An 18,046-nucleotide genomic window follows, 5' to 3' on the forward strand; every position below is an offset into this window, starting at 1 on the left:
GACGGAGTCTGTTTCTTTTTTCCTGCCTGTTCCAAAACCACAATGGCTAGAATGATAAAGCTTATACTATTTCAGGTTTGGATCTGCGAGCTAAAGGAGATAAATTGCTTCTTGCATGGGAACATGTAGGGGGTGGGGAGAAAATAAAGAATGAAGCACATGGGAAACATCTGCTCCAAGGAGGCATTTTAGGAGTAAGCGTCAGCAAGAGGGTAGGAGAAGCAGCTGTGCTGCTTGCAGGGCCAGAGCTGCAGTGAGAGAGAGAAGAGGAAGCAGAGCTAGTTGTAAGGCTTCAGCCAAGCCTGGAAAACAGAGTAAAGACCCAAAGTTCAATTTGGGGTGGATGATGAAAAATATTGAGTACCTGTGGGTGCTGCACTGCCATTAACCTAGACCTAGCTCAGGGAAAGGAAAAAGGCAATTTGCATGTGATGAAAGTGGGATAGGTGGTTTACTAACAGAATGATGTATGAGAAGTGATGTCCTCTTTGTTAAGAGAATCATGTCACTCTGTAGTCAGGAGGGAGCTGAGCTGTCTGAAGAACATCAAGCCATCTGAAAAGGGGCAATTCAAGAGTAGGGCTTCCAGACTTTGCTTCGTGCTCTGCCCCAGGTTCCGTGTGTGAGCTCTACTTTAGCGTAGATTCCCGTGTTTGGTTCCAAGTTCCCAGAAATGCCAGGAGCATTGCTCCAGACATACAGACAATCATACTTGTTCCCAAATATTTGTCTTACCTTACTTGTTCTCTTGGCTTCTGCTTTGTTTCACCAAACTGTGAAAGATTTTAAGTTCTTCTATGGAGCTGTCTTTTCATAACTGGTGTAAACTGATTCAACTCATTGCTAGCGCTGGTGAGGTAAATTGGGAATTGGTCCAGCTGAAAACTTATCCAGTAAATACAAAATGATACCTTGCTGATGCAGTGAAGCTGCTTTGTTTCTTCTTAAGCTACAGCTTTCCCAGAATTGCTAATAAGTATCTTGTATGCGACTGTGAGGCATCTGGTACTGATGAAGGCTTTTTGGATTAAATAAAATGATGATCTGACCAACTGTCATCCAGATCCTTTTTTTCTGAAAAGTAAAAAAATCAAATAAGAAAAAATATCCATAAGTTGCTAAAATTAAAATGCTTTTATTTCTCTAATTGTTGGGATTTCCCCTGACCCCCAAAATGCTTTTGGGAGGCTGATTCAAATCCTACTGAAAGCAATAATAGGATTAATGTTACTGATAGCAGACTCTGGGTTGGTAATAAATGCTGTTATTGTGCCTGAGGACTGTGCTGTTTATACTCCATGACTCAGTCTTTATATCTCATGATATGTAATAAGTTGGAATAAAGTCTACATATCCAGTTGTCTCTTATTACCATTCAAATTTGTGGGAAGCCTTTGTACACTTAAAGACCACAGTTGCCCTAGAACTGATCTAATCCCTGTTTTCATAAGCCTTTTTTTGGATGAAAGTACCTCAAAGTGCTCTACAATAACTTCTCAAACTAATCCAGTACAACTCTATCTGTGGTTGTGCTACACTGCCATTCCCATAATGAGCCATACAAAAGGCAGTTGTGGGATTGCTTCCTTTCTAATTGAAAAGAGCTATCCACAGATAGGCATAGTTGTTAATCCTGGGTTTTGGATGGTGCTAAAGCATTTTTTTCCCAGTCTAGGTGGGCTGCAGAAAGAAAAACAAGAGAATTTTCCATGAACCACAGTAAAAGAAAATTTTGCTTCCTGTGTGAGAAGAGCCACTCCCAAAGCAGAATGCTTTCAGGGTGGGTGGGGAAGTTAGCTGGAATGGAGAGGCTTTGTGATCCAAAGAACAGTTCAGACTGTTTGAGGTTTTGTTCCACATCCCTAATGCTTGGTTGAATTGCCTCAGCCCACCACATTTCTGAGTTAAGTCGATTTCTGTTTGGTTCCATATAGTGGGAGCATTTTTTGAATGGGTTCAGAGACACTTCAGCCTTCTGTGCTCAGGGTGAATACTTAAATATCCCTTTGGATTTCCGTGTGCATCTCCCATGGTCAAAAAAAAAAAAAAAAAAAAAAAAAAAAAAAAAAAAAAAGAAAAAGGTGGGTGTGTGTAACTTGTCTCTGTTAAGAATGTTAGGAGGGTTTTGTTTTTGTTTTTGTTTTTTTTTAAAGACTGCACTGCTGAAAGATCCATCTTTTCCTTGAAGATCATTCTGTACATTCCCCTTCCCTCACCTAAGTACCTTTGCTCTCATTTTCTTTTCATTTCTTATTGCTGTCCACTGGAAAGGAGGCAAGAAGTCAGCTGAACTGGTAGAAACTCACTGGCATCCCAAACCTGATTTATTTCTTAAAAATAAAAATTAAAAAAAAAAAAAAAAAAAGAGAGAGACAAGAAAACTTGGATGAAATACACAGAAAATGTTATCAGGGTGCAGTTTCTGCAAGCTGCTTCAGATCATACTGCAGGTGTAACTCTTTAACTGAGTAAACCAAGGCTGGATCTTCATGCACTGTGGTCACTCCTGATTTGTACAAGCTCACATTAGAAGGCTTTGTGCTAAGGCATTGTTCAAAGGAAAGGGAGCAGCAGTTTTTGCTGCTTCATCCCTTGCAGCATGGGTGTAGACCGAGAGGACAGAATTAGGAAGCAGACCCTTGCTTATGTATATGTTTTAACCATACCTTATACTGAAACACTCAAGAGATTTCCAGAAGGCTGTTTCAACATAGGTGTGAAGCCTGACACAGGAAACATGCATGCTCTCCGGTAGACCAAGGAGTCTGGGCATGACCTTCTTGCACAAGCGTGTAGTCTTGGCCACGCTAGAGTTCAGATACCAGCTTTCTGTTTGTGAGGCTGTTTTGCAGCTTAGAGGAATTGTCTGGCAAAGGTGGGTGGGAGCAGAACTTTCTATTGATAAGAAAAAAAAAATCTGACAGATTTTCTGGTACAACAGTACCAGACCTTAGCCTGGATTGTTTACAGGAGAAGTAACCAAAAATAGGCAGTGTTTGAATCCTGTGGTGTGTACAGAAGGCAGTAAATATTTGTCTGTCTTTTCCTTCCCTTTGAGATATACACTAATGACTTCACTGTCAGTCAGACAATCTCTGTTTCTATACTAACTCAGCTCTTTAAGGAGGACAGCCATTTCCCATTACAACCATATAGAGGCCTTGAACTAAAATACTTTGCATGCTTTTACAGACCTACAGGAAACATTAAACACACAAAGACAGACAAACAGCTGTTAAGTCCCAGCTTAAAATTAAGCAGAGTAGGGAAGCAGAATTTGTGGCTGCTTTTCTTAGACCCAGTCTCTGAAGTCAATTGGTTTATTTTGCATGGAAGTGTCTTGTTTCTGAATATTAATTAAGACCAGCTGTTGAAACAGAACTAGTGGGCAGTTACATCTTCTGCTACACAGTGAATGCTTGAGTACTGCAAGGCTGTTTTTAATGTATGTCTCTTATTGTCCAACTATTTGCTACTTGCTGCTATGGTTGTTACCCTGTTGAAAATTGAAAAATGCCAGCTGATGATATATAAAAAAGAAACACATGCACTTAAAAAGGCTTTGATATTAAATATCAGGTTTCATGACCAGAATGTATTAAGCAGAAAACAGGAGAAATAGCTGCTGAAATCTGTCATGGAAAGACTGTTGGTGAGAAACTTTGCACGTGAAGTAGTCAGACTGGAGTCTCAAGAGAAGAGACACATATGCGGCAGTGTGAAAAATGGGATGCTTTGGCTGCTGCCTTTGAGGAAGTGCAAATTCACTTCAGGCTAGTAAGGGTTATGTCCCAGTGTCTTATGTTGGTTGGTAGTCAGAAATTCAAAATAGCTTTGATGCTTATATCTTAATGTACATAGTTAATTCTCTGTCTGTGAAATAGACCTAACAACACTGAGAATATAAAGCTACAGGTGTGGCTCTAAGATGCTTCTCTTAATCCAGTCTGCTATCTCTGGCGGGAGCCAGTGTCACACCTTTAGGGAGGGGGTTAATGTAGAGGCCAAATGCAAAGTGCTACTTCACTAAAGTATCTGCACCTTCTAGTAATCTGTGGTTAACAACTTCCCAAGGTATGAGTTTTAGCATTTAATTTTTGAGCAAGTTTACACAGCAGACCTCTACAATATCCTGTGGCAATGTGGTTTGCAATCCAGTTACATGTCCTGTAAAAAAGTACTGGTTTTAAGGCTTGAGGAAGCCTGAGATTTCATTCAGCATTACCAGAAGGAATGAGCCACCATTCCCAGATTTGTGGTTTTGATGCCTTTCAAGATTTAATAGAGCTCTCATTTCTCCTCTGTCAACACTTTATCAGACTGAAGAATCCTTGTGTTTTTTTTCAGTGTCTCCTGGAAGAAATGTTCCTGGGACTTTCACTATTGTTATCACCTATCTTTATTCCCTATCTAGTCTTAACTTTGAGGTGCTAATATGTAGGAGAGATGCTGTCAGTCATAAATGTTGCTATTAATGATGTAAAATTTATTGTCTTCTTGGGACTTGTTGGTGAGCAGGCATTCTGGATGAATTGGGTATTACATTACATGTAGATGTTAAGCCTTAGAAAACTCACAGTTGTCCTTGCAGGGAGGAGAAAGAGGATCTTTTAGGGATTTATTTCCCCTAATAAGATGTGCTGATCTTGAAAATGGGTAGATGACTATCCAGTATGTTATATTATTTTCTGAGCTGAGTTAAAGACAGAGCTGATCTGTTGTTTTGTTTTTTTTTTGTTTTGTTTTGTTTTTTTGTTTTTTTGTTTTTTTGTTTTTTTTTAAAATTATTATTTTATTTATTTTTAAGAGAAATGCAGAGCAAGAGTAAAATTCAAAAGAAAAAAAAATACTGTTAAGATTCCAGAACCAAATCATTTTACACCCAAGAAACTGCCAGGACATCCTCTTCCTTTCTACGGCAGCTGTTTCCACTCTGTATTTTAATGAGTGGGCTGAACTAAAGCTTTTGGGAAGGGCTTTCCCCTCCTCCCCCCTCTCCTGGCGTCCCTACGTAAAAGGCTGCACTACAATATCACACACTGTGCTTCTGTTGAATGAGTAAATGCGTATGGCTGGACAGCCCAAAGGAAGGGCTACATCATGTTCTCAGCTGGTTAAGCTCCTTAACGTGAGCTTTTAAAAATTTTCCTGGATGTTCATCTGACGTGATTTTGGCTGCAAGAAGTGAGTATTTAAAACCTCAGAAGTTTTAAGTGCTTTCCAGTCTCTTCTGCATTTTCCTCTATAAATAACTTGTGGACTATCTGTTGCCTTTGGAGGGAGATTGCTTGAGTTATTTTACTTTACATTTCCTGTTAACTGTGTTTGCATCTCTTTTGAATGAGTTAGAATTTCCTGCCTAATGCTGCACGCTGAGATTCTTGCAGGAAAGTTGCTCAGATGATGTTGCATATGATCCGCAGGGGAAAGTACTAGCTCCTTTTTACTGTGGAACTAAGCAGGACTTATTATCTCTGCAGATGTTGTTCCCAAAGTACTTTCTGAGTCTCTTTTTTATTTACTTCTCTCTGCCAGCTGAGTGACTTTTTTTTTTTTTTTTTTTTAAATAAAAGCCTGATTGCATAGTTTTATTCAGTGTCTAATCAGTCACTCTTATTTGTGCTGAGAACATCTGCTTTCGCAGCAATACAATAATTTCTCTGTTTTCCGTATGCTTTCTCATACTGAGCAGAACTGAGAAAATGGTGAAAGCAGCAGTACTTCTTTTTTTTTTCTTCTGGTTTTTCTTCGGCACTCGATTACATTCACTAAACTCAGCAAATAGCAGAATTCCCTCTGGAGCACTGGGAAGCTGCCCAAACTCGCTGCAGTTGTGTTTTGATGGACTATTCTTATAGTGGGGTTTTCTTTTTTCTCTCCCTCCTTTATGGTCTGCTGAAATTCTTTCTGTTGTAACTGCATTCCTGATTGATTCCATTCTCAGATAGACATCTCTTGCCTGTTAAATTTCCCCAAATGAACATCCTGAAAGGAAAGAGATGCCATGTGTCTAACTGCAAGTTCAACTTAAAGAATTCTTAGCTAAAACTGAGAGTAAAATGGACTCAACTTCAGCACTTCTTAATAACTGCTAACTTAGGGCTGAAATTATTCTCTTAATGTAAAAGAAAATTGAAGCTGATACAAAGCCTTACAGATTTGGTTTGTGTTTGGTTCTAGGTTTCTGTACTGCAGCTGGAACCTTTTAGAGTCAACCACAAACTTGATGAATTGACTCAATAATTAGTAGCATAGTTAAAACATTTTAAATGTGACCTAATGCTAGACTTTTTTCTTGGTTCTGCTGACAAAGGTGGGAGAATTCCTTTTCTTTTAAAAGTCTGTGAAAGTATAGAATCATAGAATTGCTCAGGTTGGAAAAAGACTTTGAAGATCATGAAGTCCAACTGCAAGATTAGGTGTGGTCACTTGGACTTTTTAGGTAAGCATAGCGGTTGGTATCTGTGCTGGATCTTCATTTCCATTTTTCAGTTTTATTCTGTTCCTGTAATGATCTGTGTCAGTCCTGGTCACCTCACTTAAGTTTTGCATGGCAGAGGCAGCCCCTACTTCCCCCAAAAAGGGTATGTCTGTAGACTGGGCATTCCTATGGCCTCAGGCAGCCTGTGCTGTGCACAGCCACCCAGGAGTTGCTCTCAGGTACTGAAGGTCTTCTATAGGCTTTGGTCTGAGAGATGAAATTTGCAGCTAGTTTGAGTTTTATTTGGATTCAGCTGAAGGCTGTGAGCACTTTTTGATTTAGGTAGATGTGGGTGATAGCTGAAGATGTAACCCTTCTCATGATGGGTGTTGGTTTTAATGTTTCCATTAGGTGTGTTTCATCTTCTTGCTTAGTAACTTGTGGTCATTTTAAAGGCTGGAGCTGTTACATGATACTGTGAACAAACTGCTGCCTTCTGCTGCTCTGTGGAGGAGTCCTGTTTGCCAGCAACTTTCTGAGGGCACTCCTGCTCCTCCCATCCCTGCCAGTGCAGGGGGTGGCTGCCAGTGCCTGAGCTCAGGAGGCTGAGCAGAGTCCAGTGCATTGCCTCATGCTCCTGTTGGGTTTTCCCAGGTGGTTTCCTTGAGATTAAAATCCAAAATTTGCTATTCCAGAGCTTTCTGAGGCGCACAGGCCAATTGAGTAAGATGTCTAGAGGAATGGCTGGATCCCAGAGCATGGTTCTTAACAGCTGTTAAGCCATCTTGTATAGAGCTTCAGTCTACTCTGCAGGAGAGCTCCTCTTGTAAGGCTCCTTTCAGGTGACTGAATGGTCTTCCATTTATGGAAAACATTATTTCAGTTGCAACCAGTGCAGTAGCTCACTGTCCTGCACAGCCATCAGTTCTTGCCAACAAGAAAGGGAATGACTGCAGCTGGGCACAAGTGGGCCCAGCAGCCTGGGAAGCTCACCCTGCCTGTGATAGAAATAGGTTTTGGCAGTGAGCTGGGGCTCACCAGCTGAATGCGTAACTCTGCTGCATGCAGTGTGATCTCTGTCATGCTATTTGATCTATTTGTGTTATGTTTCTTTAACTGTGCATGTAATAACGCTTTGTTTGTGTGGTTTCTGTCAGCTCTGAACTAGTCTGATAAGGAACGCAGTCCTACGCACACCTAGAGCTTTAGGGATAGGATTTGATTGAACCATTAGATAACACTGCAGTAAAAATACTGAACTATGAAAACAGATTTTTGATTATTATTATTATTATTTGCATCTGCATTTATTCATATAGAAAGCATTTGTTGAACTGAATATCTGCTGAAAGCTTTATTGGGAAAGGGTCGCATCTGTCACACAGAGCACGTCTGTTTGACTTCAGTTTATTCCAGTTAATCCATAAAGTAAGATCTTGGGCTCCTATTTTTGGTTTTAAGTTCTGGTAATATTTGAATGGAGGCAAGCACAGATTTATGTGTTGAATCTTCCCTGCTAGGCAGGCTTCAGTAATGTTTAGCACATTCATGTGTTATTTTTAGATTCCACTGAAATTTGCTGGCCCTGTCTGTATGTGGTAGGATTTCCCCAGGGCCAAGACTGCAGAACTAGAGGGTGTCCTATTGTATGAGAAACCCTGTACAGCCTTTGACATGATTAGTTTCTGAGTTACAGAAATTGTGTTCTGATCTCTCCAGATTCTTAAAAAGACTTACTTAAGTTTTGTAGAGAATGGACTCTGAAACCTATTTCTTTTTGTTTACCTCTCATCATCTCACCACATTCATGAAAAGCTTCTGGCACTCAAATCTGTGCTAACCTGTTTTGCAGCTCACTCTCAGATACCTATTCAGGGTTTTCATTCTCACTCAGCGTCCTCATATTTTCTCTGTGACTTTGCAATTGCTTTGAACTCCATTGATTGTGGCACTGAGGAAAAAGGAAAGAAAAAACAAAGAAAAGAAACAGAACAAATTTTAGTCCCTGTTAATGAGAAAAGGGGGAAGATTTGAAAATATGTCTTTCAAATATGATTTTTCTGCATGGCCTTAGAGACTCTAAAAAGTGTATGAATTGAATGTACCTCATGAGGAATAGGGTATTACTTGTCTTTAATGATACATTTTCTTGCGGATGGTTTGCACAGGAGGATTGTTGTCCGTGAAGTTTTGTCTGGATTTTATCTTCAGTGTACTCAAGTATTCTCATTCTTAACTTATTCAGGTTGTGAATGAAGGGAATGATGGGGTGGGAGAAGGTGTGTTTCTTAGTAAGTGAAGTAATCATTAATGATGCCAATGGAAATCAAATGACCCTGTGATATTCATCTTATATGTTTTTGTAATTGGGAAAATACAGACCTCCTCATGGGGATCTCCATGGCTGCAAGTACTGGTGTGGATCAGATGCCATAGTGAGGAGCTTAGGTTGGATTTTCAGCTTCAGAACCGAAATCCTGTGTAAAATGTATCTGAGATAAGTTACTCTGGGTAGACATGGGGGAAAGAGAAGTCTCTGTTCTTGAGAAGTGCTGCTGTGTTTGAATTGGTATAAATGTTACCTGGAATATTCCAAGAGCTTATGGCCAGTAAACGTTAAAATCCTGTGAGGTTTTTTGGGGGATGTGAGGACTGAGTGTTAAATGCACAGCTCTTATTTAGTATTGATCCCTTTTTAAAAGTTTTTTCAAAAGGAGGCTGGTGGATTTAGCCCTATATTTTATTTTATTTCTTTTAATTTGAGAAAATGAGGCACTGCAGTGATAGCAGCAGGCTGGGAACAGAGCTCAAATTTCCTGAGTCCCAGATCCTCAGTGACCTCTGAGAATCTGAGCCCTGCTGAATTATCTTGAGGGAGGAAACATCATGCCGAACTGTGATTTCTTAGCAGCACTCTGAGTGGGTGCATCCTAAGGGCTTGGAAGCTGAATGTCATCAGAAAATCTGCTTTTCGTAAAGGCAGGTCTGGAAGATGCAGTGATACACATCCAAAAATCAGGAAGGGGACGAAAAAAGCTAATGCCACTGATTCTATTTGCATATTATAGTACTACCAAGAGCAGGATATCGTCCCTGGTAAATCTGATATGCTTACAGAGAATGTCGTATGGTTCTCTAAGGTGCCACAACAACAAACATCTCTTGGACCTCTCCTTAGCATGTTTGTTGTTGTTTTTTTCCCTTGAAATGTCTGGTTTGGTTGTGTGGGTTGTTCTGTGTTGGTTTTGTTGTGTTTTTTATAGGGAAGCTGAAGGTAATGCTCTCTCCAGTAAGACAAGTCCTGTGAGAAGAGATTGTTGCTTGAAATTGTTTGAACTTTTTATATAATCGGCCACTCCTAAAAATGGCAAAACATCACTGTTTCATGCAGAAGGAGGGGTTGTAAATAAAAAACTATCCAAAAATACCATAGTTCTTGGCAGAGACAATAATATTTGGCAGGAAGTTTGTCTGCAGATAACACACAAGACTACTACTTCAAATGTTGGTTTCTTTTTTTTTCTTAGTTTTTTTCATAATAGGATCAAAAGGTTCCCCCTCAGTTTTTGGCATGTATATGTATTTAATCTGTTTTGGGGCACGTTGTATGTAATTAAGTTTGTAGGCTTGCCCAAAGCCTCAGATTGTCAGCTCCTACACATAAATGGCAACTCATCTATCACATCTTCAGTAGCAAGGGGGAGAAGGCTGTCTCAGAGCCTTTTAAAATGCCTTGCTTTCATATTTGCCAAGTTCTTTTATTCTCTGTAGGTTTTAATGACTCAGACCTCTGAAATCTCTTCCATACATGGATAAAGTGTAAGCACTGGCTGGGGGAGGAGGGGGAGAATGAAGGGAACAACTTACTGAACTGATAGTTTTAAACAAACTTGAGTAGTTTTCTTAAAACAGCACTTTAGTCCTCTCAAAGTCGTATATGTATGTTCACATACAGAGCATCTCCCAGCCTCAGTCATTATGGAAGCTAATGGAAATAAGTCCATGTACAGCAAATGCCTCTGTTTGCATACAGAAAGGATATCCAGCCTCAGTCCTCCATCGAAGCCTGTCTGAGCAAGGAGCCTTTTTTGACACATTTCAACAGAATTCTTTCAGCCTTTCTGCCTTTGTCTGTCTTTTACTAACGTGTTAATGAAATAATTTTAATGTCATCTCCTTCTAACAATGCACACCTTCATGCTTCTCAGCAGGTTGCTAATGGGTGGTCAGCAGAACTATCAGGTCAAATATTCATTTCCATTTCTAAAACACCCACTAAAATAATGAAAGGTTTTGTGTGGGACTCACTGAGCCCTCTTCAGAGCAAGAAATGTATTCAGAGGAGCTGTTTTGGCCTGATGCGCACTGATGTCAGACAGACTTGTGTTTTCTCTGTTGCACACATTGGTCACATCATCTACGTGTTGTGGATAGGTTTTTCAGAAGTATACAGTACGGTAAAATCTGTTCCCATTCAGGCTAATGGAAGCCTATTTCTTCCATTACAGCTTTAGTATGTGATATGGCAAGGTTGGGATCCTTAAAACTGGGCTTTTCCCTCTGGTGGGGAGGTATAAAGGGACCCCATGCAAATGCCCATCTGGCTTGGGCATTTGAAGGAGTCCAGTGCTATGAGAGTGCCAAGCCAGATTGAACTGACTTTTCTGCAAATCAGTGAAAAGTGCATATGGCATTTCTGCGTTTCATGAGAAACACCCCCAAATTTAAGTAATCTGGTTTTCTTAATAAAAACCAAAGTGTTGATTATGAGTTGAAGAGCTCCAAGTATGATGTGGATTTGTGATTTGCAGGGTTTCTGTTCTGTGCTATTTGCTGCATGTCACAAGACTGCTAATGGAAGCCAATTTCTTTGTTGCAACGCTACAGCAATCTATCAGTTGCTCATGGCATTTTGTAATGGATCCTTGCTAAAGTTCACAAGGAAATGAAGATCACTGTCTTCTAAATGTCACGTGTATTTTGCAGATAATAAAAGCATTTTGTTACTGAAGTGAACTGCCTTTTCTCCCATTGACATTCTGAAGCTCAAATTAATACTGTGCCCTGCAGCTCTGGATAGTATTGCTCAATTTGTATTAAAGCACTAGCAGAAATAAATAAAACTGTATTCTAGTGCATCCTTGTTACGTGATCTGAGGCAGTTGTTAGATAAATTAAGAAATCACTATATTAAGTGTTGATTTAATATGAACGTGGATTGCCATACAAATGTACGGTAACAGATGCCTGCAGACCCCATGACTTCAAGGAGAATCCTTCCTTCCATGAGTAGCTGCCTTGCAGTCAGTGGGGCTGGTTGTAGCTGGCTGTGTAAGGTGATGCAAAATCAGGTCCTAAATACAGAATGTACCATGGGCTTTTATTTGTTGTGGAAGTGGACTGGGGGGTTTTCTTGAGGGGTAGGACTTCAGTCTTCTATTTAAATAAAACACTGTGGTGCAAAATTGATTAGGGTCTAAAATGTTACTTCAGGAAACGTCTCATTCCATTTCCATTCTTTAATGCTGCCTCTGGATTTACACAATCAATAATATACATAAATCTTTTATGGACTTAATCTATATTTCCTTTCTTGTGTGTGTCATCTCTGGCAGCATCAGGATAAACAGGATCTGCCAGAACAGGTTATTAAATACAGCTAACACTATTGACTGTTTCTGGAATGCGAACTGCTTTACAACTAGAAAAAGTTAATGTGGTTCCTTAGTACAGGAGTTGTAAAGCAAGCTGGATGCGTAGGTCAATACTTTTCCAATAACTGTGTGGAGAGCTGATAAGACTCTTGATGTCCCCTGCAGCTTATGTTAAGCATCTCCTCTCTAAATATATTGTTTCATCAGCTACAATATTTTGTAACTGATACAGTTGTCCTGAACTTTCAGTACTCTAGGGGATTGTATTTGTAGACCACCAGTGATGAACAGTAGTCTTTCAGATAAGTGCAGATTTCCCTTAGATCCAAATCCTGCTCTTAAGAGCCCTGACCTCATCTGTGTCAGAGCAGAGAGGGGTGTTGAGACTTCCAGGTCTGCTTGAGCACTTGGCGCCACAACCTGTGTGGAACTTTAGGAAGATGAGAGGGTGGCAGTGTTATAACACTTCTGTTGTGTTCAAGACTGAATGCTGTAACCAGTGAGCTGTGCCATCTGACTTCTGATTAGTGATCTTGATGTCCTGGGATCCCAAGTGTTCCACCATAGGCTGATCTATACTTTAAGTACAATCCCATTTTCAGTCTGGAATTGATGCCTTCAGCTGTGGTATTTGCACAAAGTGTGTTTGGATCCAAGTGACATCTCTGCCAAAACACAAACCGCAACCTTAAAACCCACAACTTGAAATCTGTTACAAGCTGACACTCTTTACTTCATATTAGCATTATTAGGAGGAAACATGCTTGTCTTTTCAATACCAATTATTTCCCTACCTAATTGTTTTGTAAAGGATTAAACATCTACAAGTAGCAGGGGGTGAGTGAAGCCCTATGGGAGGGGCTGCTGTCATCTCAACTGTTACTGCCTGGGCCTTTGACAGAGGGCTTATTGCTGTACTTTGAAAGGAGAAGTAGGTCTCTTAAAAACAAGGTTTCAGGCTCTTTCCACAGTTAGCAGAGAAAGAAAAGCACTGCCATGTGGCAATTCATTCCAGTTTATGTGCCCTGTTCTAGGACAGGATATGTCCTCTGGAAGCCCATATTGCTCACCATATACTGTTGAGGTAATGGTCTAAATGCCTTATGTTTGGTTAACTCTCCCTAGCTGAAACTAATCTTGTCCTTATTGTTTGTCTTGTGGAGATGTCCATGTTTAGAATTAATGGCAACACTAATTGTTATAATCGTTATCTTTAGTGAGGATTATGTTTGACAGAGTTCCTGTATGCAAAATACTGGTTTTCAGGTCATGCTTTGGCAGTGTTTCTTGGGAATGGGGAAGATTCCATCTGCTACCAAGCACGGAGTAGCTGATCTTGATGGAAAATAGATGAAAAATAGAGGGTCACAATGAGATAATTACACCTGCAGCAGTCTGCAAGATCAAACATTTCCGTAAAATTGAAAAGCTGAGAGTGTTCTGCTACAAATGTTTCAGATATGTGGTGTGTTCAATACTTGCTTAGAGCCAAATAGTATGTCAGCTTTATGCATGAGTGAGGTTGTTTACTGGGAATGGTCAGTTTTGCTCTGAATCTGTCATGTAATTGTAAAAACTAACACAAATTTGTCTGAGGCCCCTCTTATTCTATTGCTGCATTACGTGATTCCGTGTGACTCTTGACTGTCTCATAAATGAAGTATCCCAAAAGTTTATAGAGAATGCCATCCTAGTGATGTTAGTATAACTACTTAATAAACGTATTACAACAGCCGTTAAAGTAGGTGATTCTGTGCTCATTGCATAAAGTGCTGCACAAATAATGCCTTTGCTGAAATACAGCGCTAAAATAAAAGTTGTTTGAACTGTTATTCTGTACTTTTTTTCCCCCTGCGTATCTTAACATCCAATAAGGGGGAAAACTCTTCAGATTTACCTACTGGTCATTGTGTTCGGTAAATACTTTGTGGGTTGAAAAGGAAAGCTACAGATTTGTATGAAGATGAAAGTGCAATGTGAGTGTAGTTCTGCTCTAGAAAGAAGTATCTGGAGGAAGTTAGGTGTGAAGCTGAATCTGTTTAGCAGAGGTTGTCATTTAAGTAAGTTGATTGCAGCCTCAGAAGCCATCCACATCTGCAGTTGTTTACATGCTTGAACATTATGGCAATACACAACTCTGTTTATTGACAGTGATCAGTGTGCAGAGAGCTAAATAACTGAAGGAGTAAATCCTAATTCTGTAGGGTGGCTTTTTGTTTGTTTGTTTTCTTCAAGGGATTCCTTAGCAAAGGTGTAGAAAGATCCAGGTTTTGTTTTGGCCTGGGGCCTGGCATTCTGTTTGTTCTAATCCTGTCAGGGGTGGGAGGAAAGAGTTGTAATAAGATACTGTCTGTGCATGTCTTCTTTTGGATTGATTGGGGGAAAAAAGAAAAATAAAAGAAAAATAAAAGGTTTGATTGCCAAACACACTGAATTCCTTTTGTCATGGACCTCGTGTACCAGAGACAGAAATTATGTCAGATTCCGTTTTGCCATCTACTCAGCTGCTTCCCTCAGATGTGACTTGAGCCATTTCTTGGTAGTGCAGGTTTGGACAGAAGGTGCTTTTGTGTTTGTATGATAAGCTCCTGGTTGTAAGGCACTCAGCACTGGAGGAGGCTTCTGCTCACTTCTGGACCAGTTTCAAGACAGTGTTTTAGTAGGGTGGCTCTCACATAGAGTGGTTCTGTTCTGAGGCATCCAGCTTCTTCATTAGATGTGTATGCTCTTATCTAGATGCTTGTGAGGAATGCATCTGTTGAAGGGTGTCAGCACTTCACAAACTTATTAATTAACAACATTTGGATTGTTGACATGAAACCCCAAATCACATTGGTTATTCAGTGCAACAGAGCCAGGGAAGGGCTTGCTCTGTTATTAAGGATTCCCTTTGTCATTCTGGGAGCCTATTGGCAACTGATTGCACTGTGGACTCGGTTCATCTGGCAGACTGTGACTTCCATGGGGACTTCAGAAAAATTACATCCTGTCTGTGCTTCAGCTTTTGCATCATCAGAGTGGGAGCAATGCTTGCATAGTCACAGCAATAGGGACTTGTCATCTTAGAATAGCTCTGAAGTTCAGATGACATGCTATGGTAATGCATGACTTTTTTTTTCTAATGGAAATGCAGGATTACCATTCCCCTCACACTTCTCATTATAAAGAGCATGCCAGGACTTCTGTGCCGATAGCAGTTCTCTTACTGCATCACAGAGCAAGTTCTTGCTGTTTGTAAGAGCATAGTTTCCATTTGTCATGGCAGACTATTTCTAAGCTTTGCTCGTAATTTAGGACTGGATTATATCATTGTAGATGCTTTCATCAGAAACCAAATCCAGATGCAGTGGGCTGGCAGTTGATCAGGTTGAACTACCCAGGGTTTTGCTGAGACTAAATAAGGCTTAAATATTTTCGTTCTGTTTCCTCTTCACCTTACTTATCATGCTGGCATTGACAGAAGCAAGGCTGCTTTCCTGAGTGTTGATCACCCTGCTGCGTGGTCAGTAAGAGCTGTTAGCAATGTTTAAAATAGAAATTACTTCTTGATGCAAGAGAGACACAGGGACTTGAATTGCTAACCCCTCTTATTTTGGCAGATCTATTAAGATGTCAGGTAGCTTGTATGGTGGACAGAACTGTGAGGTTTGCAGTAGCACAACCCTGACATTTGGAGCTGGCAGCCAGCCCTGGAGGTAACAGCGCACTCAGTATGTTCTCGCAGTGATTCCGCTAGCAGGTCTATATCTGGTAATAAGCGGCTGCTAGCAATTTGTATAGCCGTTTGGACTAATTGCTAACAGCACTGTCACCTGTCACTAACAATTAGTAATCAAATATTGCCTCTCTTCAACTCTTGGCAATTACTGTGTGTGCTATAAGATATGCTGTAACATACCATGTTCAGTAAACAACAGCCTTGTTCTGATTTTTGCCTGAAGAGTGTTGGTGGAAGGCAACTTTCTGCAAGACATGACTATCTCTGGCCTGCAGAAGTCATCCTTTGTTTCCTCCACATGGGAGCAGGGGCGAGGGATAACTTACACTCCGGGGAGGGTGTGTGACAATAATGCTTTAGGGGCACTGATAGCCAAAAATGCCTCAACTTTGTTGTGTTTTTAGAATACAAGCCATAATCACTTGCCCCCTAACCATGGTCTTGGAGCAAAAGAAAGTGCAGTTCTGATTTGTAACATTTGAGTCAGTAAAACAGCATGACTTGGCATCTAGCTATAGAAAAGTCTGGGGAAGGCTATTGCTTGCCAAATATACAGAGTGTTTCTGTGATTTACTTCAGCTGAGATGTGAAATACATCCCACGCAGTCTGGGGTCAGGAGGAAACCTGGGGCTAGCAAAGTGCAGAGACTGGATGGCAAGTAGAAATTGGAAAAGCTGCAGGACCTCAGGGAGGAGCCTTGCTGGAGGCTGCCTTGTGACCATGAAAGCACTGCCTCTGAACTGAAGCCCTAGAACAACTCTGTAGGTGATGCGGTAGAAAGATGAAGTTCATCTGAAGATGAGTTCAGGCTCCTGTTGCAGAAGAGTCCCTTTAGTGTTTTGTTCAGAGGCAGAGGCCATTGGAGCTTCCTGACGCAGCTATGGCTTGTTGCTACTTTTCCTCTGGTAGGGAGAGCTCTAATTTGTGATGCAATTTAGTTATGCATAAGGATAAAATGTCAACTGTTCTGGGCTCGTTTTCTTAAAGCTATTACAGGAAACATCTCAAACATTGAAAGTTAATTAACTGCAGACACTATTTAGTTACCACTATTAAATCTGTTGTATCATTATCTATATATGGACTTTTATCTTCTGAAAGCTGTAAGTTAGAATTTGTCCTTTTACTTATCTGGGTCTAGGCTTGCTGAATATGTTCCCATGCCTTATGCAAATGACAAGGCAAATAAAACAAGCCAGTATACTTCCAAATTTGGTTCACAGAAATTACTGGAGTGAATTTCAGAGTTGTCTCCTTCCAGGAAATGCTCATTCCAGTGACCTCAGCAGATCAGTCTGTCTTCTCTGGAAGATCTCATCCTGTAACACCAAGATAATTCACTTCCAGATATGTAGTCTAAACTGCATTAAGACATGTTTAGTCACTGACCTCTTCACTGAGCGCATGTAGCATTCCTCTTTCCTTGTTCCTACATGACCATTTTCTGATAGCAAAGCAAGAGGGGATTAACTTGTACAAGAAGTCAGGTCCGGGTGAAGAATGTGTAACTGTTACACTGACAGAGACGTGTACACCGTGAGTATAATTTAGGGGAAGAGTCTTCTAGGCGCTTGTCTTTCATTCTCTTAAAAAGAAACAGGAGGATCCTGGTGCATGGATGTAATTGCACTGATACAAACTTGATATAGTTGGTCATATCAGCATCTCTGGCAATACATTTTCCCTTCATTGACTCCCTTGCTTTTCAAGAGTCTTAGTCTCATTCCTGTTAGAAGAAAGAGCTTATTCGTTATTGCCTTTGACACAAAGCTTGTGATCATTAATACACACATGCTTAAATGTTTTGCTACAATGAAGCCTTAGGGATCTGCAGCTGTACTTATCTGGAAATAAAACGGTGCTTTACCTTAGAGTGTGTAGGTTGAATTTTTGAACATAGAAAGATTGCTGATGCTGCAATTACGTTAAAGAAGTATGGTAAGTGCTGCCTCAAGGGGGCTGTGAAAAATGGTGGACATGGCTCATTAATTCTTCCAATATAGAAGTGTCTAGGGTGAAGAGATGCCTAAAACAGGCAGAGGCTGCTCATACAATTACTTCCATGAAATGAATGTACCTTGGTGATCAAAGTAATGCATGTTGTTTCAAACTGCTAAAGAGCCTCCTGACCTGTTTTGTTGAGCCCTGGTATGGAAAGGGGTGGTGGAGAGGGGAGATGGGAACAAGCAGTGATAGCAAAGAAAAAGATGTGTCCGAGAGAGTAATATGTGGGGAAGAGGGAGTAACTATTG

General features: G+C 40.4%; 1 protein-coding gene across 9 annotated transcripts in view; it reads left to right on the top strand.

The window, feature by feature from the left end:
* The window catches only part of SORBS1 (sorbin and SH3 domain containing 1), a 160,770-nt gene that overhangs the window by 45,856 nt on the left and 96,868 nt on the right, over positions 1-18,046 (top strand). The window contains exon 1 of one of the 9 annotated variants that reach the window (XM_072339620.1): positions 5,059-5,184. The exons of the other annotated variants lie outside the window; for them this stretch is intronic. The gene's annotated coding sequence lies outside the window, so the exon portion shown is untranslated. Of the gene's footprint in view, positions 1-5,058; positions 5,185-18,046 lie in introns of those variants that run through there. 9 annotated transcript variants of the gene reach the window in all.

This window comes from Excalfactoria chinensis, chromosome 6, assembly GCF_039878825.1.
Source record: "Excalfactoria chinensis isolate bCotChi1 chromosome 6, bCotChi1.hap2, whole genome shotgun sequence".
NCBI classification, from domain to species: domain Eukaryota; kingdom Metazoa; phylum Chordata; class Aves; order Galliformes; family Phasianidae; genus Excalfactoria; species Excalfactoria chinensis.